The sequence below is a fragment of the Nycticebus coucang genome, chromosome 3, assembly GCF_027406575.1.
Source record: "Nycticebus coucang isolate mNycCou1 chromosome 3, mNycCou1.pri, whole genome shotgun sequence".
Classification (NCBI taxonomy): domain Eukaryota; kingdom Metazoa; phylum Chordata; class Mammalia; order Primates; family Lorisidae; genus Nycticebus; species Nycticebus coucang.
In genome coordinates this window covers 76,774,571-76,800,054 of record NC_069782.1, presented here as the reverse complement: position 1 = coordinate 76,800,054, position 25,484 = coordinate 76,774,571, and the positions used below count along the sequence as shown (strand labels likewise).

General features: G+C 40.8%; 1 protein-coding gene and 2 pseudogenes across 6 annotated transcripts in view; 2 read left to right on the top strand and 1 right to left on the bottom strand.

Moving 5' to 3' along the window:
* Positions 1-25,484, bottom strand: part of LOC128580506 (elongation factor 1-alpha 1-like) — a 143,292-nt pseudogene that overhangs the window by 50,695 nt on the left and 67,113 nt on the right.
* The window catches only part of MARCHF8 (membrane associated ring-CH-type finger 8), a 162,113-nt gene continuing 152,406 nt past the window's right edge, over positions 15,778-25,484 (top strand). For 5 of the 6 annotated variants that reach the window (XM_053582419.1, XM_053582412.1, XM_053582420.1 and 2 more), the window contains exon 1: positions 15,778-16,411. The gene's annotated coding sequence lies outside the window, so the exon portion shown is untranslated. The remainder of the gene's footprint in view (positions 16,412-25,484) is intronic. The other variant, XM_053582421.1, reaches the window with a different exon arrangement.
* LOC128581035 (Y-box-binding protein 1-like) lies at positions 21,845-24,388 on the top strand (annotated as a pseudogene).

Genomic DNA, 25,484 nt, shown 5'->3' with positions numbered 1-25,484 from the left:
TTACCCCATCTTTTCTAATGTACTCTGTAATAATGAAAAATTCAGCTTAATACATTATCTCAGTGCTCCCAATTTTTGTCAGAGTATTGGTTTGCTCAGGCCACTGTAATATAATACCACAGACTAGGCAGCTTAAACAACAGAAATTTATTTTCTCACAGTTCTGGAGGCTGAAGTCCCAGATCAAGGCCGGGTAGGGTTGGTTTCTAATGAGGGCCCTCTTCCTGTCTTGTAGATGGCTGTCTTTTTACCATGTTTTCACATGTGCCTGCAGGGAAGGGTGGGCATTAGGAAGACAGCAAGCTCTCCCATCAGATCAGGGCCCCACCTTCATGATCTCATTTAATTGTAAGTCGTTATTCCAAATACTGCTGTGGGTTAGAGTTCAACATATGAATTTGGGGCGGGGCACACACATTCAGTCCTTAAGTCATTTTTAATCATAGCAATTATTTCAAATTCACCCACTCTACTGTGGTTATGCTAGTCCATGTTACCATAGCTTTTACTTGGGCTAATGCAATAGCTTCCTAACTTAGCTCCTTGAATTAGTTCTATTAGTTCAGTCAGAGTGAGCTTATAGAAACAAAAACTTAAAATATTCAGTGTTGGAAATATTTCAGTGACTTCCTTCATTCTTAGGCCTGCTGTACCATACCATAGCATATGATTGACTAGGTGATTTATAAACTGGAAATTGGGAAGAGCAAGATCAAGATTCACTGTCTGATGAGCTCTCACTTGGTTCACAGACAGCCATCTTCTCATTGTCTTCACTTGGTGGAAGCCTTCAAGGGTCATTTCTAGCGTCTCTTTTATGAGGGTCTCTTTTATCCAGTTGTAAGGGCTCTGCCCTCATTACTCAATAACCTCCTAGAGGCCTTACCTCAGAATATCATCACATCAGGAGTTAGATTTCACCCTAATAAATTTAGTGAATTTGGGGGAGACAGTGTATGGCAGACCCAAATCCTTAACCTCTTTTCTTTGCGCTAAGACCCCTGTAGTCTGGCTCACTTCTCCTTTTTCAGGCTTATACTAACATTATACCATTTCCTCATGCTTTTGGAGACCTGCTCACACAGACTTTCTTTTTTATATCCTGTTCCCTCATGTTAACTCTGACTTTTCTTTTAGATATCAACATCGTTGCTTCCTGTCTAGGTCAATACCCTTCCTCTTTGCACCATGTGCCTTTCCTGAAAGGAAATCCACTACAGTTTTCATTTGACATTTGTGTGATCCTTTGAGTTGCACAAGATGCAGGTCTATGAGAGCAGCTATTGTTCTCCTGTCCATCTGTCCATCCTTTCTCTCGAGCACTGTGACCACTATGATCAGGTCACAATTTTTCATTCATGTTGAATAAATGAAAAAGCAAAAGCTTTAAGAATATGCTAAGTTCCTTTTGTGATCTATCTGCTTTAAGTCTTTTGGACCTTAAGGGTTATTGCACACTATGCTGTGTTAAATTATAGAGTTTTCTGCCTTGTTTTAGGTTAGGTTTTCTGCCTTGTTAGGTTGAGTCAATATTTGAAACTAAGAAATAAGTTAAATATTACATTTATAAAAATACTCATTGAAGATCCAATCAGTTTAAGAGTGTGATATTTACTTTTCTATATAATCCAAAATCACTAAACCCGTCATAGGCAAAGGATCATATTCTAAGTAAAGAAATAAAATGAATCTTCCTTTAATTCCTTCATTTGCCTAAAATTATGCCATAGTTTCGTTTACTTTGTTATTCCTTTACTGTATAGCTCATGTGTTTTCCTTTTTGGTGCTATACAAGGCTGATGAAAGTTTTCCTTTTTTCAATTCCTTTTCATTTTTATTAATGTCAAGAAAAATATACCTGCATGGTATCAGATTAAGACTGTCCATGTTCTTAATTATGTAATTTGTACATTGGGTATCATTCTTTATGAAGACATTCTTCACATCATCATTTAACCTCTGCTCCAATGTAGTATTATTATTTTTTTTTTTTGCAGTTTTTGGCCTGGGCTGGGTTTGAACCTGCCACCTCCGGCATATGGGGCCGGTGCCCTACTCCTTTGAGCCACAGGCGCCACCCCCAATATAGTATTCTTATAATTTATTTTGAAACACTGTCAAATTTACAGAAAAGTGGCTGAGAGCAGTTGCTCAGGTCTGTAATCTCAGCATGTTGGGAGACAGGTGAGAGGATTCCTTGAGAGCAGGAATGTAAGACCAGCCTGAGCAAAATAGGAGACCCTCTTTCTACAAAAATAAATAAATAAATAAATAAAAAGAAAAAAAAAGCTGGCCATGGTGGCATGCACCTGTAGTTCCAACTACTCTGGAGGCTGATGCAAGAAGATCATTTGAGCCCAGGAGTTTGAGACTACAGTGATCTATGATGTCACTACACTGTAGTAATAAACTACCTAATGAACTAAAAGAAAAGCTATAAATAGAAAAAGAACGCCTGTAAATCCTTTCACTCACGGTCACCAGTTATTAATATGTCACCATATTGGCACTCTCACGCTGCGTCTGTATAGCAGTTATATTTTTTCTGAACCATTTGAGAGTAAGACAGATGTGCTGCCCGTCCATCCCTATGTATTTCTAGTGTGTATTTCCTTGGAACAAGGACACACTCCTAGGTACCTTCTAGGCAACCCTCCAACAAAGGAAATCAATGTTGACTGATACCAACATTACCATCCAGTCTATGGCACCTATTCAAATTTCACCAACTTCCACATCAATGTTTCTATTTCCTCCTGCTGGGATCCTTGAGCAAAGATTTATAGAGGGGTTAGGAGATGTAAATTGTGAGTCTTTCATATGCCCTCACATTTAGTTGGTGGTTTGGCTGGGTTTAGAAGTTTAGGTTTGGCTCAGCGCCTATGGCTCAGCCACATACACCTGAGCTGGTGGGTTCGAATCCAGCCCGGGCCCGCCAAACAATGACGGCTGCAACCCCAAAATAGCCAATGTTGTGGCAGGCGCCTGTAGTCCAGATACTTGGGAGGTGGAGGCAGGAGAATGGCGAGCTGTGATGCCACAGCACTCTACCCAGGCGACAGCTTGAGAGGCTCTGTCTCCAAAAAAAAAAAAAAAAAGTTTAGGTTAGAAATCTTTTTCCTTCAAAAGTTTGAAGGCATTGAACCACTGCCTTCTGCCTACAGTGTTGCTGCTAGAATCCTAATGCCCATCTAATAATTACATCTTTGTTAATAAGGTAGTTTGTTTTTCTGTTTGGTGGTGTTCTAAAAACTTTTAAAGCTTTCTCTCTTAGTTTTTGGACATCTGAAATTTCATTTTTCTTGGCACTTGGTGTATCCATTCATTCTGAAGTCTCAATAGTTTGAACAGTTTGGATTTATTTTTTTGTTTTTAAAAAGTATGATTTTTCCTCGCCTTGCCTCTGTTCTCTTACTGTGGGAGTTCTATTAGATCTTTGGTCCCCTAGGCAGATCCTCCACTTGTGAATTTTTTTCAGTTTTAACCACTTAAAAATTTTTTTTGAAATCCATTACATGTATGGAAAAGTGAGTATGCATAAAACAAGTACAGCTTAATGATGTAGCACCAAGCAAATCTCTGTGTGGCTATTGCCCAGGTTGAGAAATATAAAATATTGCCACCCCTCTTACCCTTTCCTAGTTGTTTCTCCTCTTCTATAAAGGTTATCACCATCCTGTCTTTTTGTAATTGTGTTCTTGTGTTCTGTGTCATGATGCATCTTTATGGTTTTACCACCTAAATGCATATGTTTTCATTCCTCCCCTTAGGTATGTTTGTATGTATTTTTGAGACAGAGTCTTATTCAGTTCCCCTGAGTAGAGTACCACAGTGTCATAGCTCACAGCAACCTCAAACTCTTGGGCTCAAAGTATCCTCCTGCCTCAGCCTATGGAGTAGCTGGGTCCACTGGCACCCGCCACAAGGAACTAGTTTTTCTGTTTTTAGTAGAGATGGGGTCTCACTGTTGTTCAGGGTGGTCTAGAACTCCCAGGCTCAAGTAATCCATCCACCTCAGCCTCCCAGAATCCTGGGATTACCGGTATGAGCCATGATGCCGGGCTATATGTCTTCAGTTTTGTCCTACAAAACCAAAAACCTTTAATGGAATTGTGTAGTATGTATTATTTATCTGGCTTTAAAAATTCTGTTATTATGAGATTTATTGGTGTTGCATGTAGTAGTACTTTATTGTGGTATTATCTTCTCTTGTATAACTGTGCTACAATTGATTCATGCATCTGCTGTTGAGGGACATTTGGGTTCTAGTTTGGGGCTATTACAAATAACGCTGCTGCGAGCATTTGTGGGCATGTTTCTTGGAGCACGTATGCATGCATTTCTTTTGAGTCTATACCTAAGAGTAGAATTGCTGAATCATAGGATGATTGTTGTGCTTGTTCAACCTCTTAGATGACAGTAACAAATTTTCCAAAATGTGTTTTTCAATGTTATATCTTCTCTACCCATAACAGTTTGAGCATTCTCCTCTACTTCACATCCTTATAAATACTTAGTATCTCTACTTTAGTCATTCTGGTGACTGGCTTTTGTTTGCAACTTCCTCAGACTCCCTCTCCACCAGCTCCAAGGTACCTTTCTTTGCAGACTGGAGGCAGAAGTGGAGTGGGATCCCAGTTTGGGGAGGAAGGGATTTCCCCTAAAGACGTTGAACTTTGACGTCTCTCTCCCTGGCCCTGGAAGCCTGTCAGTACCAAAACTCACATGTTCTCAGTTTGGCAAATGTAAATAGTACAGTAGGACTTCAGTGTTCTGTTTACCTCTTTGAATGTATGCTTTCACATAGAGTTTAGCCCAGTGATTCTTAAGAATAATGCTAATTCTTTGATTCTTTAAGTGTATAAACTTTTTAAACTTTTATTCAGCATTTTTAGTTTGAGGAGTGGCTTGAGTAAGCTATTCAGCCTTATTTCTGGACACAATTTTTGTTTTTACTTTAACTGTTTTCAGTTCATTATCTTGTATTCCTTGTCAGTCTTAATCTCTGTCTCTTGTGCTGTTACTTTTATTCAAATATTTGGGGAATTTGTACTTTGCTTGGAAGTAATATGACTGATTAGCATGGGTGGGGGCCAGAGAGAAAAGTGCAGGTATTGTTTAATTTGTATGTACTTGGTGACAGTGCTTTATCAGGTAATAGTTTTTGCAAATTCATTCATTCATTCAAATGTTTATGGAGTGCCTCCCATGTGCAAGGAACCATAATTAGGTATTTGGAATACAGTGCTAAATTAGATAGGTGGAGTGTGTGTACATTGCAATACAGACAGACTTTAAACAACTAATGTGTCATTAATTATAACTGGTAAATGTTATCAAAGGGAAGTATATAGAGCTATGCAAGCATGTAACAGACACCTGACCTAGTCCAGGACTCATTAAGTTGAAACTTTTCAAAGATTAATAAATGAGAATTAGCTGGGAAAAGGAGGCAGTGATGGAGGAGAGGCCTAGGAGAAGAAATATACACAGTTGGCCCTCTGTTCCCATGGGTTCTGTATTTGTGGATTCAACCAACTAAGGATCAAAAACATTTGGAAGAAAATTAGATGGTTGCATCTGTACAAAACACCTAGACATTTTTTCTTGTTATTGTTTCTGAAACAATACAGTATAAGAACTATTTACATACCATTTACATGGTCTTAGGTACTAGAAGTAATCTGGACATGATTTAGGATATATAGGAGGATGCATGTAGGTTATTTGCAAATACTATGCCATTTTATACAAGGACTTAAGCATCCATGGATTTGCTATTTGTAGGGGTTCTTGGAATTAATTATCCAGAGATACTGAGGGGCAATTGTGTATTCAAAAGCACTTTTTCCTAGTTCGGCTTTACCTCTTTGTTGAGGAAAGGATGCCCTGCTGAGTGACTTCAGCCTGTATTTCATTGACTAGAACCCTAGTTAAGACTGCAAGGGTAGTCTTTCCATTATAGTAGTTTTGTTTTGTTTTGTTTTTTTTGTAGAGACAGAGTCTCACTTTACCGCTCTCTGTAGAGTGCCATGATGTCACAGGACTCACAGAAACCTTCAGCTCTTGGGCTTCCGCAATTCTCCTGCCTCAGCCTCCCGAGCAGCTGGGACTACAGGTGCCTGCCACAGTGCCCGGCTATTTTTTTGTTGCAGTTAGGCCGGGGCTGGGTTTGAACCCGCCACCCTCGGTATATGGGGCCGGCACCCTACTCCTTGAGCCACAGGCGCCACCCCATTATAGGAGTTTTAAGCAAGGGAGAAAGAGGTTAGCAATGGAGATTGGGTTAGTTAGCTACAGTATCTGCTACTGAATGTGCTTACATTCTGAGAGATGAGACAGGCTCAGCACCCATGGGTCAGGGGTTAGGGCGTTAGCCACATACTTTGAGGCTAGCGGGTTCGAACCTGGCCTGGACCTGCTAAACAACAATGACAACTACAACAACAACAAAAAAGCTGGGTGTTGGGGCAGGTGCCTGTGGTCCCAGCTACTTGGGAGGCTGAGGCAAGAGAATCACTTAAGTCCAAGAGTTGCAGGTTGCTGTGAGCTGTGACGTCACAGCACTCTACCAAGAGAAACATAGTGAGAGAAGAAAAGAAGAAGAAAGAAAAAGAGAGATGAGACTTTAAGGTTTGTTCAGATCGAAGGAAAAAGTAAAGAACAAATTCCTAAAAGGAACCCTAGATCAGCCCCAAAGTTCATATCCAATCTTCTTAGTAAGGGAATGAAAAAAATAGAAATAGAAAAAAAAATGAGATTGAGATTTTAGTCTATAAAGATTTTTTTGTTATAATCTTATCCTTAGTTTTCAAATATATTCAGTCCTATTTTTACCAAAACCAGCATTTACCAATAGAAACACCTGTAGTACTTACATTAGACTAAGAAAAAGATTCCAAGAAGAGGAAAAGTTGATAAAAGATAGAATATGGAACTGGAGACCATTATCCTAAAAGATATATCTCAGAAATGGAAAACCAAACACCATCTGTTCTCACTAAGAGGTGGGAGCACTTGCTACACACTGGCATAAAGTGACGTAAAGGGCATGAGAAACCAAGGAGGGGGAGAGGAAGAGGAGTACAGGATGAAAAACATACCCATAAACTATAATGAACACAGTTCTAGTGACGGGCACAATGTTGCCCATGTCTGACTTAAGCATTATGTAAGATTTCTATGTAATCTATAAAGATTAATATATTTTGAAATTAAAAAAAAAAGAACAGTAGTAGGTTTAATAAAAAGAAAAAATTCCAGGAAGGACCAAAAAATAAAATCCAACACATCTTGTTCCCTCTAAGGAATACCTGATACAGAACTGTATTAGCTGATCTTCTATTTTTTGCATTACTTTTTATTGCTCAACAATATGTTATTGTACAAATATGTTTCATTTTTTTTCCTCAGGTGACAGGGTCTAGAAGCAACAGTACCCCAGTAATGATGAGCACACCTGGTGCCCAGATCTTGGTTTCTAATATACTTCTCTAGAAAGAGGACAGAGCTGCTCAGAGAGATAGCTGATTATAGGACTGGGACAGGAAATATGAAGATGTCTTGTGACAGTCAGTAAGGAAATGCTACAAAACATAAACGAAGTATAGTAATGATGGGGTATGTCGAAGGGACACAGAAGCCAAATGACAGTACTCCCAGTGGCCAAGCCTAAAATACTTTGAGCAAAAAAATAGAATAGTATTGGGTTGTCATTCAAAGTGTAAATAAATATCCACAATTCTACATTGATAGAAATAAATAAAAGAGGGAGAAGAGATTTCCATGCAGAAGAATTCTATAGCTACTCTATCCTTAAGGAAGAGGAGCAAACTCCCCATGATGCACAGTGACTTCCAAGAGTACAATGTGTGGACGAATGTAATGTGGTATCCTGGACGGGTCTCAGAACACAAGCTGAATAAAGTATGGATTTTGGTTAAATAATGTGTCACTATTGGTTCATTAATTATAACAAATATGCCATACTAATACTAATTAGTGGATGTGAGATATATGGGAACTCTGAACTATTTCTGCAACTTTTCTCCAAAATTGTTTTAAAAACTTTTAAGTTTAAAAAACTTTTAGGGCAGTGCCTATGGCTCAAAGGAGTAGGACTCTGGTCCCATATACCGGAGGTGGTGGGTTCAAACCTGGCCCCAGTTAAAACCTGCCAAAAAAAAAAAAAGAAAACAGAAAACTTTTAAAAAGATAATGCAAAACAGGTAGAATAGATTAAGTAGAAAATGATTTAATATTTCTTATAAGTAGAACAAAATAAGTCAATAGGAAAAAACAAGGTAGATTTGACATATTTGTAGAGAATAAAATGGGGCAAACAGTAGGACATATATGGTGTCTCAAGTATTTGCTTTATAAAAAGTTCACTTGGGGACAGGAAAGTTCATGTAGAATACAAAATGTAGAAATTTTACACTCAACATTCTTATAAATACTATGTGGCAAAATATTGTCATTAAAATGTATAACAATAATTGAAACTAAGAGAATCTTGACACTTAGATAAAAGAGTTCTGTAATACATTATTTTATTTATTTTTATTGCTATTTTTTATAGCCCAGGCTGAAGTGCAGTGGCCCAATCATAGCTCACTATAGCCTTGAACTTCTGGGCTTATGTGACTGTCCTGCCTCAGCCTCCAGAATAGCTGGGATTATAGGTGCAATGCCATTGTGCTTGGCTAATTTCATTTTATTTTAGAGACAGGGTCTTGCTATGTTGCCCATGCTTATCTAAAACTGGCCTCAAAAGATCCTCCTCCCTCAGCTTCCTGAGCCGTTGAAATTATAGGCATGAGCCAGTGCACCTACCATAAAATATTTTATACAAGATTTGTAAGTGTACTTATTAACCCAGAACACGGTCAATGCTGTAATTACCAGAAAGTTCATAGTGCTATTTATTCTATTATAGAAAAGATTTAAAGCAGAAATATCCATGTTACCAAGAAAGAGAGAAACATGAACTCTAAAACTTGGGAAAGGAACTCAGGAAACCAGAGAAAATGGAAATTGGGGTGAAAAAAACCTGGATACTAGAAGTTGAATAAAATTGCCTTGTTCTGAACTATTCCAATCAAGTTCACATCAACACTACCTCAAGAAAGAAAAGCAAACTAGCAAAATTAGAAATTAAAATGAAGTTTAACTCAGAGGAGTCCAATAATTTATTAGGGAAAGTTAGCAAAATAAGTAGAGCCCAGAAAGATTTTCCTTGAAAAAATTTATTGAAAGACATAATACAGATCTTCAGTAAATATTAATTGAGCATATACTAGGTATTAGGCTCAATTCTAAGGGCTGTGGCTACAGTGTTGAACCAAACAACACCCTTGCTTTCATCACACACATTCTAGAGCAGCAGTTCTCAACCCACAGGAACTGTATTAAAGGGCTGTGGCATCACTGTTCTAGAGGAAAGTAACAATAAAAATAAATCTGCCAGATGGGAAATTGGGATCCTGCATTCATTTGCTCTGGTTGCCGTAACGAAGTACCACACACTGGGCGGCTGGTACCACACAACAGGAACTTATTTCCTCACCATTCTAGTGGCTGGCAGTCTAAGACTAAGGTGTTGGCAGGGTTGGTTTCTTCTTCTGAGGGCTCTGTCTGTGGCTTCAAAGAGCTGCCGTCTTCTGTCTTCTCTTTCCTCTGGGCACAAATGTGTCTTAATCATCTCTCCTTATAAGACACCAGTCATGGATTAGGGCCCATCCTAATAACCCCATTTTAACTTAATCACCTCATTAAAGACCATATATCCAAATAGTCACATTCTGAAGCTCTGGGAGCTAGGGTTTCAACACATGCACTGGGGTTGGGGGCTGGGAGTAGAGACACAATTTATTCCATAAAACATACTATATTATGTGGTGCTAACAAATTAACCCCAAAAGCTCAGTGTTTAACACAACAAAGTTTATTTCTCACTTGAGGAAAGTCTATTGAGCCAGGCAACTTCCCAATGAAGTGACAGTGATTCAGATTATTTACTTTGTGTGGCTTCAACCCTGCAACATGTGGTCACTGGTCATTGTGCTGCAGCAGGAGAAGAGAGCTGGAGGGCTGCTTTTGGCTCTTAAGTGCTTCTGTCTAAAAGTATGTATGTACCCTTTTGCTCCCAGCCCCAGAGCTGGTCATGTGGCCCAAACTAATTGCAAGCAAGGGGTGTAGGAAGAGGAAGGTGGCAAATGGATATTTAATGAGCTGCAAATATCTCAGCCACAGATGGTACTAAATGCCAAAAACTAAAACCAAGTGGGGAAAGGTGACATTGACAGGAATGCTGTTTCACAAAGGGTGGTCAAAGACAGCCTGTCAGAGAAAGTCACCTCTAAGGGAAGTCACAGAGAAAGTGAGGAAATGGAGGGAAATGTTCCACTCTTGAGGAAACCAAGGAACAGCAAGGAAGCCAGGTGATTGGAGCAAAGCAAGTGAGAGAGGGATTGGAAATAAGGGGCTAGATCATGGAGGACTTTACAAGCAAGAGCTTTGGATTTTATTCCGAATTGGGGAAATACTGAGGCTGGCACTGTCTAACTTAAGTTTTGAAAGATCACTTGGGTGAATGTGCAGAAGAAAAGACTGGAGGAGGCAAGGGTGGAAGTCAGGAGAAAAAAGATACAGCAATCATCTGCATGGGAAATCACAGGGCTGGGCTGTGGTGTTAGCATCCACTTGATGACTCACACCCTCTCCTCTCCTCCCAAACTACTAGCACTGCTCTCCCTCCCCTCATTCTCAGCTTCTTGTTTTATTAAACTGTCCACAATCAGAAGACAAGTTCCACAAGTGTTTAACAATAAATCTACCAACCTATCTGTACTTGTGCCCAACGACCACCCATCTCTTGTTCATCTCATCTGACTCTTTCCTACAGTTGTCTCTCCCCTGCATTTAGCTACTAGGCCACTTGTACCCCACATCTCTTACTGGGGGTCCCATTTACCTGCTTTCCTTTACAGTAAAAAAAGCAATGTATCTACTTGCTGAAACCATGCGTTATTTTTAGAATCAGGCTTTTATCTCTGCCACTTTATCTTAAATGCTATGTTTCCAAGGTTTCAGTGATCTAGGAATTGCCAATTCAAAGGTCAATACTCATCTGACTCAGCCTCTCAGCAGCAAATGACACATTCAGGCACTTCCTTCTCTCCTGAAACATTGTCTTCACTTAGTGTTTGGGACTCCTGTTCCAGTTCTCTGACCTGTGGCTACCCCTTCTAACTTCCCTTTGCTAGTTGTGTTCTTATCGCTACAGTGCCAGTGTCTAGCCTTTGATCTCTTCTTTTACTACAATCAGGCTTTTAACGTCCCAGGTCAGTAACTTCCAGTGATTTTCAAACTGTAGCCTGTAACAGTAACAGGTTAAAAAATCATCTGAGTTGGAAGGAAAAAATTTAATTGCCAAGATGTGGTATCAACCCAAGGGCCCATCCAACACATGAATGTGTTAATAAACAGGTATATGTACACCATGGAATACTATTCAGCCATAAAAAGATGGAGACTTTATATTTTTGTATTAACTTGGACAGAGTTGGAGACATTCTACTTAATAAAGTATAACAAGAATGGAAAAGCAAGAATCCAGTGTACTCAATATGAGTACACTCACACAAGAAAACCACAATTAAACTCAAGTGGGAGGAGGGAAGAAAGGGTAGGAGTCAGGGAGTTTGGTGGGCTCTTACCTATAGGCACAATGTAAGGGTATATGGCACACCTCCTGGGCCAGGGGCACAACTGCAACTTGGAATCTGCCTAACAAATGCAAACGATGTAACCTAATCATCTGTATCCTCATAGTAATCTGAAATAAAAAAAAAACAACAAAGGCCAGGGGCAGTGACTCATGCCTATAATATTAGCGCTCTGGGAGGCAGAGGTGAGTGGCTCCCAGAGCACTAGTAGCAAGTCCGAGACCCTGTCTCTACTAAAAATAGAGAAACTAGCCCGGCATTATGGTGGGCTACTGTAGTTGCAGCTACTTGGGAGGCTGAGGCAAGAGGTGTTCTTGAGCCCGGGAAGTTTGAGGTTGCTGTGAGCTATGATGCCACAGCACTATACCCAGGGCAACAGGGTAAGGTTCTTGTCTCCAATAACAAAATAAAATAAAATAAAACGAAGTAAAATAAAGAAGCAAGTAGAAGAGAAAGAGTAATTTTACAGTTTTACCAGGTTTGTTGCCCACTGCTCAAGAGGAAGCCAGAACACTGAGACATCAGGGAGTACAGCAGAGAAAGTTTCATATCTCAGGCTCCATGAGAGAAGACAGGAGGAATTTCTCAAATCTATGTCTCCAAGAATTTGGGATACAGGGTTTTTTAAGATAGTTTGGCAGGTAAAGGGCTAAGCAGTTGTGGCTGCTGATTATGGGTTTGGGGCAGAACCAGACCAGTGTAGAAATTATCTTTGCTGAGTTGGTTCTTGGGTGGAGGTCGCTGGTCTGTGTGGGTCAGCCTTTCCACCAGAATGCAGGCCTGAAAGATACCTTAAAAACAAGCCTTAGGTTTCACAAGGGTAATGTCATCTATGGGAGCAATGATGAAAGCTAAGAATTTTTTTTGACCATCAGCTATATGACTACAGAGTAGTGAGCAATTACAGGAAAGCAAACTAGGGAACAATGGCTGAATATATATATATGTATTTCCCCTACCACAATTCCCACCTTGTGGCTCTTTATTTTATAAAGAGAGGTTTTAATAGTGTATTACATGTAGGAAGGTAAATGTGCTTCTGGAAACTTTTAAGTTATGTACATGCATTCGATCAATATGTAACATGTATTTTGTATCCTGGAGTTTGAGGTCCAAGGTGTGAAAGTTACTACTCTGTGTAATCTCATTCAAGCCTGCGGCCTTATATACCATTGATAAGTCTTCAATTTATATCTCTATAGTTCTCCAAATTCTAGTGCAGGGATGGGAGCCTTTTTATGTTAGAAGGCTGCATTAATTTAGTTGTAATCAAATAAGCCCACATTCAAGAAACTTAAATTAGATATACTTTAAAATATACATTATTTTGTAAAAATCTAATTACTGTGTACTTAATAACTTCAAAAATTGAAAACTATTAGTTTTAAAGTTAGTATTTTAATGACTTTGTTGTGTCTGCTTTTGGTCGGAAAGCACTGAATATTTGGTTGCAGTGTGGAGGTCCGAAGTTTCAGTTGATCTTCTAGATGCATATCAGGCATTTGTGACTGTAAGGATGTCTTGATTTGAGTTAGGTAGGACAACGTAGATTCATAGAAGTAAGTGATTGAAAAGCAAGAAAGCATCTCTTGGACATATTGCCAAAGGCATGGGTATTCTACTGTATTTTTTCATATTTCTTTTTCTTTTTTAGAGACAGAGTCTCACTTTGTAGCCCTTGGTAGAGTGCCATGGCATCACAGCTCACAGCAACCTCCAACTCCTAGGCATAGGCGATTCTCTTATCTCAGCCTCCCGAGTAGCTGGTACTACAGGCACCCACCACAATGCCTACTTATTTTTGTTGTTGTTTGTTTGCAGTTTGGCTGGGGCCGAGTTTGAACCTGCCACCCTTGGTATATGGGACTGGCGCCCTGCCCACTGAGCCACAGGCACCGCCTAATATTTTTTCATATTTCAATTGGATCTTTCTCAGCATCAAACAATGACTTTAGGGTGGTGCCTGTAGTTCAGTAAGTAGGGCGCCAGCCCCATATACCGAGGGTGACGGGTTCAAACCCAGCCCCAGCCAAACTGTAACAAAAAACATAGGCAGGCATTGTGGCGGGCACCTGTGGTCCCAACTACTTGGGAGGCTGAGGCAAGCGAATCGCCTAAGCCCAAAAGCTGGAGGTTGCTGTGAGCTGTGACACTACAGCACTCTACAGAGGGGGACAAAGTGAGACTCTGTCTTTAAAAAAAAAGACTTTAAAATCCATTTCGAATACCTCATCGTTCAACTTTAGGAGAGGGTATGTAATTTCCCTACCTGGGCTGAAGCTAAGGGCAGGCAGTGTATTAGGAGTCCCTATTAGCACAGCAGTAAGGGTTTGAGGCCAGTATTCCTCCTGGAGTGAGACCCTGGTGCCCTATGAGCAATTCCCTTACTGGCAGCCTTACATTCTCAGTGCAAAGGCTTCTTTCCAATTGTGTGTTGTTTCCTGGCTGTCAATTCCATCCACTATAGTCCAGGGGGCAAGAATCTGGACCCAGGATGTGGACTTATTCAAGTTGTCAGCCTCTTCTCCCTCAGGACTCTGACCTCCTATACTACTACTCTCTTGCCAAAGGCTGTATATGATTAACATTTATCTAGCACTGTATGTGTTGAAGAGTTTAAAGTGATAGCAGGCATTATTACCTCATTTAATCTCATAACCACTCTATTCAGTAGATATTGTCCTTCTTTTAGATAGCTGAAGAGAGGCTCAGAATGGTTACATAAATTGCCTAGCTAGTAATGACTGAACCAGGACTCACGCACTCTAGTTTTGCCTCCGTGAGTACTGTCTATCAACACTGTTGCATAACTCATAGATCCCTCTGTAGCAATGAAGGTTCTGCTACTTCCCATGGAAGGATGGCAGGATCTCACAGCCATACATCAGTCAACCAAATTTTTTGCTCACCAGGCATGGTTTAGGCTTAAAAGTATACCAATGAATGATATTGGTCCGGTCTTCAAGGAATTCTTGCTGCCAGAAACAGTCAACAAGGTTGTGGCAACTGGCCTTGATAACCTATTTTCCATAGTAAAAGACAAGTATGAATTGTGTGTTGCATTTCCAAGGAGCATTTCCTGCTCCTTGTAATGTTGCATTCCGGGTATGTATAGAAATAAAGATATTTTGATCTATTGATGGAGGATATTTTGAGCCCACTGTTTTCACTCTGACAATTTACTTTTTGCTTAGATGACCAAGTATGAAAGTGATCAGACTTGAAGGGAATTTCATTAACTAGACAATAGATCACTCCTGGACAACAGAACAATTCTGGAATTATCTGAGGGGATTGGCTGACAATTCACTCATTAATTTACTAAGAACTAATACAAACTAGGTATTAGTCCTTTATGAAATTTATGATGAGTATTATGAGAGCATTAAAATTGGCAGTGGCTGAGACTTTGCAAGTTTGATCTACGAAAACTACAGTAACTTGGTAGAAACAGTTACTAAAAGTAAGTGACAGAGGTATGTAGCTAGTAAAGTTTGATGTGGACAAAACCTGAATGTTGAATCAAATACTTATTTAGACATGTCTGTATTTACACATACAAAGACTAATCACCATAAAAAGTACAATTAAAAAAACCTGGAAGTCCCCCAAGACCTCTTCAGACCCTTTCTCTGGCTGGAAAGGGTAGGTATCACCCTTTCACTCCAGATTAGGGAGCGGAAGCAAACAAAAAACGCAACCCCCTCCCCCTGTTTGTTAGCCTCAGGTGAGAAGGTATTTCCGACTTTTTTCTCCAAGTACAACACTGTATGTAATGCCAGACCAAATTCCCTTTCCTTCCAAAACGCTAACCGTGTTTTGCACCGCTAATACGGACCGGCCCAGGAGGCACTAAAGGGCAGAGCCGGGCTGGGGTCATCGTCCCTCTTCTCCACCCGGCGCGTAGTCGCCCAGGTACAGCCAAGCGGTGGCAGCACAAAGGGATCGCGCCGCGCTGCCTCCCCAGCCCGCCCCCAGAAAGCCGTCGTCGCCGGGGCAACGCCTCCGCCCAACCCCCGGGGACACGTGACGTGAGCGTCACGTGACGGGTCAGTGTGCCTTCTCCGGTGGAGGGGCGTAAACGGGCGCCGCGCTGGCCGAGGTCAGGCCCTGCTGCGTCCGCTTCTTCGGCATGTTCGAGGCGGGCCGGGGCGGTCGCGCCGCGCGCTCGGCGCCCACCTGAGGTAACTCCTACGACCTGCGGACCGGCGTCTGCGCCACGCGGCTCAGTCGCCGCCGCTGGCCGCGGAAAAGGCGGGTCGACCCCCGGCCCGGCCAGGGGGTGTGGCTGCCGGCCTCGCGGTCCGCGGCAGGTGGGCCGGGCGGGGGCTGCAGCCGAGGCCCGGCCCCTGCGCTGGCCTTGGGTCGGGGGCGCGGCGCGGAGCTCGTGGCCAGGCAGCGCGACCCCGGGCGGTGGGCCCTTCCGTCCCGGTGCTGGCGGCTGCCCTTGGGGCCGGGCGGAGCCTGGAGCCCCAGGACCTGTCGGGCGCTCAGGTTCCAGGTGAGTCCCGCCGCTGACGGGCTGTGAGACCTTGGGTCAGTCAGATGTAGACCTTGGTATGAGTTTACACATCTGTAAAATGGAAGCCTGGTCTAGTGATCTGTGAAGATCTTCCACGTCTGATGTGTGATCTCGTCGAGAGAGATCTGCAAATACCGAAGCTGCCAAAGGGAAAGCAAAGGTAGATATTTTCGTTTAATTTCTTTTTGTCTTTAAATCTGTTTTCATCAGAAACGTTTTGGATTCTTGTTCACGTGGGTGAAATTTTCATTAAAAATTTATTAGGAAGAGTCAAGTGATTTTTTGGTGTCATTTTCATGCTTTTTAATCGCAGAACAGTTTTTTCTTAAAAAACGTCATTTGGAAGCCCAATTTATAAAAAAGATAAAAATGAAACGTTTTCCTGCCTCACTGTGTCTCCCCTTCACATGTACACACCACAAACTACCCTAAGAACTCCTGGAAGACATAGGTTGAGAAAAATTTTGTGTATTTGTTAATTTGATGGGATCTGGAAGATGAATTCCTTGTGAGTGTGGAATTTTCTGTTTTCTTTTGATTTTGTTCAATTGTATGTCATGCAATTAGAAAATTAGTATAACATTCATGTATTGAAAAAATCCTCCAAAATTTCTAGTGAAGATGCTTCTCTTTCCATCTTTTCTTGCGTCCCAGTCCCTCCTAGTGAGACCTCATGTCTCATTGCTGTTTTAGTTGCTTAGACACAGAATTGAGTGGAAGACTTTTGAGGCCAACCATATGGATTAGGTCGTATTCCCTGAAAAATATGAAAACGGAAAGAGCATGTGAACAGAAATTGTTAGAGTCATAGAATAATGTGAATATTCTCTTTGTGAATCCTTGAGACCTGGAAGGAAAATTTTGGATTTTGAGAGGACTGGGTTTAGGAGAGAAGGACATCCTATTTAATGTAGTGAATGAATATATAAATAGAATAGAGGGGTAGTGTATAGGCAAAAAATTATGAAAATTTGTTTATTTGCTCATTTTTTATTTTTTGAGTAGAGACAGGATTTTGCTGTGTTGCCCAGGCTGGTCTCTGAGCTTCTGGCTTCAGGGTATTATCCTTTTGTCTGGGTCTCCCAAAGTGCTGAGATAACAGGCATGAGCCGCTGCGCCGGGCCAGGATTAAATTAAGGAAAGTATATAGATTCCTAATTTGTTTTTGGAGACTGGAGTGAATAAGAGATTTTACTGAAACTCAAAGTTTGATGTTATAAGAGGAAAATCATTCCCTTGTTTACTGGGTGCTTGTTTGCAAGCACTGGAGGTAAGGCAGGACTATGAGTGGACCCCAAGGTGACCTAGTGGATTGTTTTTTTTTTTTCAGAGTGGGTATACTTCCTTGATTTTTGCTTAAGCAAGTCACTTTCTTTCTTTGGTTCTCAGTTTCTGCTAAAAGTAAGGAAACTAGATCGTTAACTGCTCTATCTTTTTGTTCCAACTAGAGTTTCCAGATAAAATACAGACTACCCAGTTAAATATGAATTTCAGATGAACAGTGAATACATTTTTATTTTATTTTTATTTATTTATTTATTTTTTGTAGAGACAGAGTTTCACTTTATGGCCCTTGGTAGGGTGTCATGGCATCATACAGCTCACAGCAACCTCCAACTCCTGGGCTTAAGCGATTCTCTTGCCTCAGCCTCCCGAGTAGCTGGGACTACAGGCGCCTGCCACAACACCTGGCTATTTTTTGGTTGCAGTTCAGCTGGGGCCAGGTTTGAACCCGCCACCCTCGGTATATGTGGCCGGCGCCTTACCAACTAAGCCACAGGCGCCGCCCTGAATACATTTTTAGTATAAATAATAGATGAAGCATACTTTTCTAAAAAAATGATTTGTTGTTTATCTGAAACTTTTTTTTTTTGGGACAGCGTCTCACTCTGTCACCAGTCTAGAGTGCGGTGGTGTCATCATAGCTCACTGCAATTTCCTGGGCTTAAGCAATTTTTTCTTCCTCACCTTCTGGAGTAACTGAAACTACAGGCCTGCCCCACCATGCTGCAGCTAATTTTTCTATTTGTTTGTGAAGACAGGGTCTTGCTTCATTGCCCAGGCTTGTCTCAAACTTGTGGTCTGAAGAGATTCTCCTGCCTTGGCCTCCCAAAGTGCTAGTTATGGGATTGACTTTATGACATTTTCTAAAGCTATGGACTGTTCTGATGATAAATTATCTTTCAAGAAGTTCTTCTAATGCATTCATGAGTTATGCACTATAAACATTTTATATTTTACCTGACTGTTGTCACTCTTATCTATAGGGAGAATTTCAAATTTTCTTTTTTTTTTTTTTTTTGTAGAGACTGAGTCTCACTTTATGGCCCTCCGTAGAGTGCCGTGGCCTCACACAGCTCACAGCAACCTCCAACTCCTGGGCTTAAGCAATTCTCTTGCCTCAGCCTCCCGAGTAGCTGGGACTACAGGCGCCCACCACAACGCCCGGCTGTGTTTTGGTTGCAGTTTGGCTGGGGCCAGGTTTGAATCCACCACCCTCGGTATATGGGGCCGGGGCCCCACCGACTGAGCCACAGGCGCCGCCCAGAATTTCAAATTTTCAAGGAGTGTAAGTTGTTTTCTTTCTTTCTTTTTTTTTTTTTTAGAAACAGGATCTGACTCTGTCATCGTGATACCATCATACTTTCACTGCAGCCTCGAACTTCTGGGCTTAATTGATCCTCCTGCCTCCAGTAGGTGGGACTATTGGTGTGTACCACATGCCTCCAGTAGGTGGGACTATTGGTGTGTACCACATGCCTAGCTAATTTTTTTTTCTTTCTTTTTTAAACTGATGTTTGTTTTCCTCCTTTATTTCCATCTTGTTTAAGAGCTTGTGGAAGAACAGCTTAAGACCACTCAGTGGTTGTTCCTACCCATTCAGTGGCTGAGCAGTGGGAGCTACAGACCAGTCTTCAGTGGGGAACTGCTGAATAGGCACAGAGGGCACCTGCAGCCTTCTGACCAGTCTGCAAGCTCTGGTTGCGTAGCAGTAAACACAGGAGCTGGAGTAGTCCATTCACCCTGAAATTCCTTTTTGGTCACAGCTTTCTCAGCAGCAGCCTGCTCTTCCTTTTCAGTCTTTTCAGGATCTCTGTAGAAATAGAGAAGTCTCACTTGGTCGTCCTTGGTAGAGTGTCCTGGAGTCATAGGTCACAGCAAGTTCAAATTGTCGGGCTCAAGTGATCCTCTTGCTTCAGCCTCCCAAGTAGCTGGGACTACAGGCGCCTGCTACAATGCCCAGCTATTTTTAGAGATGGGGTCTTGCTTTTACTCAGGGTGGTCTTGAACTTCTGAACTCAAGCAATTCACTCTTCTCAGCTTCCCAGAGCTAGCTAATTTTTCTTATATTTTTGTAGAGGTGGAATCTGACAGTGTTGCTCATGAAACATGAAAAGATGGTCAACATCATTAGCCACCCGGGAAATGGAGATCAAAACCAGGATGAAATACCATGGGTGTCACACCCACCAGATAGCTATAACTAAAAAGACAGATGATAACAAGTGTCAATGAGGTCTTGGAGAAATTGGAATCTTTGTACACTGTTGGGTATGTAAAGTGGTGCACCTTCTTTGAGAAAATTTGACAGTTCCTCAGTTGGCTGGACATGGGATTACCACATTGCACAGCATATCCACGCCAGGGTGGTATATACCCAAGGGAAATGGAAATATGTATCTATGCCAAAATAGTATGTAAATGTACACAGCAGCAGTATCCATAATAGTCAAAAAACACAAACAACTTAAATGTGTATCAATTCAGGAGTGCTTAAATAAAATGTGATTTATCCATATAGTGGTCTATTATTCAGGCATAAAAAATAATGAAGTACCAACTCATACTACAACATGGATGAACCTTAAAAACCATATGCCAGGGCGGTGCCTGCGGCTCAGCGGGTAGGGCACCGACCCCATATACCGAGGGTGGAGAGTTCAAACCCGGCCCTGGCCAGCTAAGAAAACAGCAGTGGCAACTGCAATAAAAAATAGCCAGGTGTTGTGGTGGGCGCTTGAAGTCTCAGCTACTCGGGAGGCTGAGGCAAGAGAATCGCTTAAACCCAAGAGTTGGAGGTTGCTCTGAGCTGTTATGCCACGGTCCTCTACTGAGAGCGACAGAGTAAGAGACTCTGTCTCAAAATAAATAAAAAACAAAACAAAAAAAAACTTACGCCAAGTGACAAAAGTCACAAAAGGCCAAATACTGTACTATTACATTTATATGAAATATCCAGAATAGACAAATAGAATTAGATTGTAAAATAGATGAGTGATTGCCTTAAACTGTTGTTAGTGGGTGGAAATGAGGGTTTGACCACTTTATGAATACTGGGTTTCTTTTTGGGGTGATGAAGACATTTTGAAATTGATTGTGGTGATAGTTGCATAACCCTGTGAATATGCTAAAAACTAGTGAATTCCACACCTGAAAGCCCTTGGTGGAAGGAAGAAAAATTTTCAAAATATGATGCCATGCTGTGAGGAGCCTAGGGAAGCCCATGTGGTAGGGACTGAGACTTGCCCACAGCCCACGTGAGTGATTTTGGAAGCACGTTCCCTTGCACACGATCTAGCCTTCAGGGGATCCCACAGCTTGTCCAGCAGCTTGGTTGGAACTTCATGATAGACCTGTGCCAGAAGAACTCAGCCAAGCTGTGCCTAGATTCCTGACCCATAGTATCTGTGAGATAATAAATACTTGTTGTTTTAAAGCCCTGAGTTTTGGGGTAATTTGTTATGCAGTAATAACTCATACATAGGCAGCAACATTACAGTATGTGTTATTTTTAATTTTGATGTTCTGGAAAACCATGGTGGTTAACAAATTATAATTCACTCTCTTATTCATTATTTTTATTAACCATAATTCAACTAACAGGCAGTGATACATTTCTTGAAGTAGCCTGTAAATTATTTTGGGGGAAATTATGTTTAAAATAGTTCAAATTTGTTTTATTTAAAAAAATCTGTGATCTCTCTATGATGCATTACGAATCTTTATTAACCAGAAGAGGCCATTTCCAGACCATGTAGCAGTACAGAATAATTTCACATATTGCCATTGTCTTCTGGAAATTGTTTTATATTAAAAAGTTATGAGTGGTTATTTATGACCTCAGCAGAAGGCGCTCAGAAAATAATTATTGAAGCAAAACTACAGTTTCTTAGTAGTCCACCTGTACTTTAATAATGAGCAAAATGGGGCCGGCGCCTGTGGCTCAGTGAGTAGGGCGCCGGCCCCATATGCCGAGGGTGGCAGGTTCAAACCCAGCCCTGGCCAAACTGCAACAACAACAACAAAAAAAATAGCCGGGCGTTGTGGCCGGCGCCTGTAGTCCCAGCTGCTTGGGAGGCTGAGGCAAGAGAATCGTGTAAGCCCAAGAGTTAGAGGTTGCTGTGAGCCATGTGACGCCACGGCCCTCTACCTGAGGGCGGTACAGTGAGACTCTTGTCTCTACAAAAAAAAAAGAAGAAGCCATAAAAAAAAAAAAAAAAATAATGAGCAAAATGAAAGGAGGTTAAAAAGATTTTTGTTCTTTCTCTTTGAATATTTCTGTTCTTCAGTAGAAGAAATATTGTATGACTATATGGGTAAAGAAGAATGAGTTTTGAAAATTTTTTTTTTTTTTTCCAAGGATGTTCAACATTTTTATTTTCTGCTGCACATTGCAAGAATTGTTTTGGGACACATACTAAATACACAAACACTAACAAAAGCTAATGAGCAAATAAAAAACAGTCTGTGCATAATTTTCATGATCTATGACACCACAGATAAGCAAAACAGGCCTTAAATAATCCATGTGCAGCTGACACTCCAGAATCCCCTTCATATTTTGAAATTTAAGTAAAAAAAAGGTTCCTCAAAAAACCTAAAAAAATACTCTTCTTCATTAAAAGATTCTTCATTAATACATTCTTCATTAAAAGAAGAATAGAATACTTTTCTGTGAGTATTCTTATTAACTTATTTTACGGATGAATGGCAGAGTAGGTAGTATATTAAAAAACAAAAATATTTTAACTCAATCATATAATAATATACATATTTTTATATAACTCTGCTATTATTCCATGTTAATACATTTAGAACTATCTTTTTTCATTTTAGTTTTGTTTTTAATTGAAACATTAATACTTACATATATTTAAGGTACAGTGTAACGTTTAAAACTTATACACATTGTATATAGAACTACATGATTTTTTTTGCAGTTTTTTTTTTTTTTTATTAAATCATAGCTGTGTACATTGATATATTCATGGGGCATCATTCACTGGCTTCACAGACCGTTTACCAAGTTTCACATATACCCTTGTAAGATGCACCGCTGGTGTAATCCCACCAATCCCCTTCCCTCTACCCACCTCCCTTGAAATTTGATTTAATAAATGAAAGGCATGTTTCAAAAATTTTTGAGGAGTCGCTCTTTTTTTTATGTTTCTGAAATACAATATGAAAAAAGAAGGCTATAGAAATTTTCTTGTGGTTTATTTAGAAGTTTTATAGGTCCATAATGAATTTCTAGGGTTGTATAAGGTATGTAGTGTGAGGTGTGGGTTCATTATTAAGTTCATTATTTTCCTTTGTGGATACACAGTTGTTTTGGTATGATTTGTGGAAAAGATTATCCTTTCCCTGTTGAATTTCTTATCCTTTGCCCATTGAATTACCTTGGCATTTTTGTTGAAAAATCAACTTGATAATATATATGTGGGTTTATTTCTGGAGTCTTCTGTTGTCTTGTACATCTGTTTGTATGTTGGTACTATATTATCTTTAATGTAAGGTTTAGTGTAACTTAAAGGTTTGAAATGGATTCACATAAATCCTCCAACTTTGTCCTTTATTGTCAAAGTTATTCTGGATGTTCTGAGTTATTCGTATTTTCATAAATATTTAAAATCAGCTTGTCTGTTTCACATAAAAATAACTTCTTGGAGGGTGGCACCTGTGGCTCAAGGAGTAGGGGGCCAGCCCCATATACTGGGGGTGGTGGGTTCAAGCCCAGCCCCAGCCAAAAATGCAAAAAAAAAAAATTACTTAAAAAAAGCTACTTGGAGTTGATTGATAGTGGGAGCGGAAAGCGGACCCCTGAGAGCCTTGAGCAGCCCCACCGCTGCCGGCCTAGTTACCATCACACATCAGGAGGAGCCGCAGCTGCTGCAGCGGGCTCGAGTCACATCATGCAACTGTAAGCAGCTGCCTGCTGTCCCTGCCCTCAGCGCGGCCAACACCAAGCATGGCATCATGGGCAGTGGCCCATGGAGTCGTGGCCAGGGTGGCCTCACATTGGCGACGCCTGCCTGTGGGGACGAGGTCATCACAATGAAGGTTTGGGGAACTGTAAAATGGTTCAGTGTAAGAAACGGATATGTTTTCATCAACGGGAATGACACCAAGGAATATGTATTTGTACACCAGACTGCCATAAAGAAGAATAACCTTAAGAAGTCCCTTCGTAGTGCAGGAGATGGAAAGACCATGGAGTTTGATGTTGTTGAGGGAGAAAAGGGTGTGGAGGCAGCAAATGTTGCAGGCCCTGGTGGAATTACAGTTCAAGGCAGTAAATAGGCAGCAGACCATAACCATTATAGGTGCCATCCATGTGGCAGGGGTTCTCCATGCAGTTATCAGCAGAATTACCTGAATAGTGAGAGCGGGGGAAAGAACGAGGGATGGAGAGCCTCCTGAAGTCCAGGCCCAACAACTCCGACCCTACTGCAGGCGAAGGTTCCCACCTTTCTACATGTGGAGACCCTGTGGGTAGCAACCACAGTGTTCCAACCCTCCTGTGCAGGGAGAAGTGATGGACGGTGCTGACAACCAGGGTGCAGGAGAACAAGGTAGACCAGCAAGACAGAATATGTGGGATTATAGACCACGATTCCACAGGGGCCCTCCTCGCCAAAGACAGCCCAGAGAGGATGGCAATGAGGAGGATAAAGAAAATCCAGGAGATGAGACCCAAGGTCAGCAGCCGTCTCAAAGTTGGTACCGTCCCAACTTCAATTACCAGTGCAGACCCCCAGAAAACCCTAAACCACAAGATGGCAAAGCAACAGAAGCAGTCCATCCACCAGCTGAGAATTTGTGGGCTCCTGAGGCTGAGCTGGGCGGGGCTGAGTAAATGCCGCTTACCTTAAATCTCTACCATTATCTAGTTTAGTCATGCAACAAGAAGAAACAAATACGAAATTCCAACAATAAGAAATGAACAAAAGATTGGAGCTGAAGACCTTAAGTGCTTGCTTTTTGCCCGTTGTCCAGATAACTAGAACAATCTGCATCTGTGCAGGATGGGGTTTCTATTTTTTATTTTTACTTTATTTTATTATTATTTTTTTGTGAAAAGAGTTTCACTGTGTCGCCCTTGGTAGAGTGCTGTGGCCTCACAGCTCACAGCAACCTCCAACTCTTGGGTTTAAGCAATTCTCTTGCCTCAGCCTTCCAAGTAGCTGGGACTATAGGCTCCCAGCACAGTGCCCAGCTGTTTTCTTCTTGTAGTTGTCATTGTTGTCTTTAGCAGGCTCTGGCCGGATTTGAACCCGCCAGTCCTGGTGTATGTGGCCGGTGCCCTAACCGCTAAGCATGGGCGCCAAGCCTGGGATTTTTATTACTTTTACCTAAAGATGTCTTTTTTGGTAATAACAAATGTGTTTTTAAAAAAAGCCTGGTTTTTGACATACAAAAATCTTGTAGTTTTGGGGTTCATGGCTGGTGCTGAAGTGGCAAGAAAATACAGAACAGAGAATCAAAAAAAATAAATAAAAATGCCTGGTTTTTCTCAATACTCTTTTTAAAGTTTTTAAATTGCTTCATATCTGGTCAAGTTGAGATTTTTTAAGCACTTCATTTTTAATTTGTAATAAAAGTTTACAACTTGATTTTTTAAAAAAAGGCAACAAACTGCAAGCATCTGTTAATAAAGGTCTTAAATAATAATAAAAAAAAAACTTCTTGGAATTTCAACTGGGGTTTCCTTGAACATATATATCTTTCTGTTTATATAGTTGTAAAATTTCTTGCAACATCTCTTTTAGTTTTGTAGTGTGCAGGTCCTATGCATATTTTGTTAAATATCTGCTTTACTATTTTATGTTTTTGATGCTGTTATAAATGGAATATTAAGAAGTTATTTTCTAAATAGTCATTGCTAATATGTAAAAACATAGTTGATTTTTGCATATTGCCTTTGTATCTTTTTTCAAATAATTTTTTTCTTT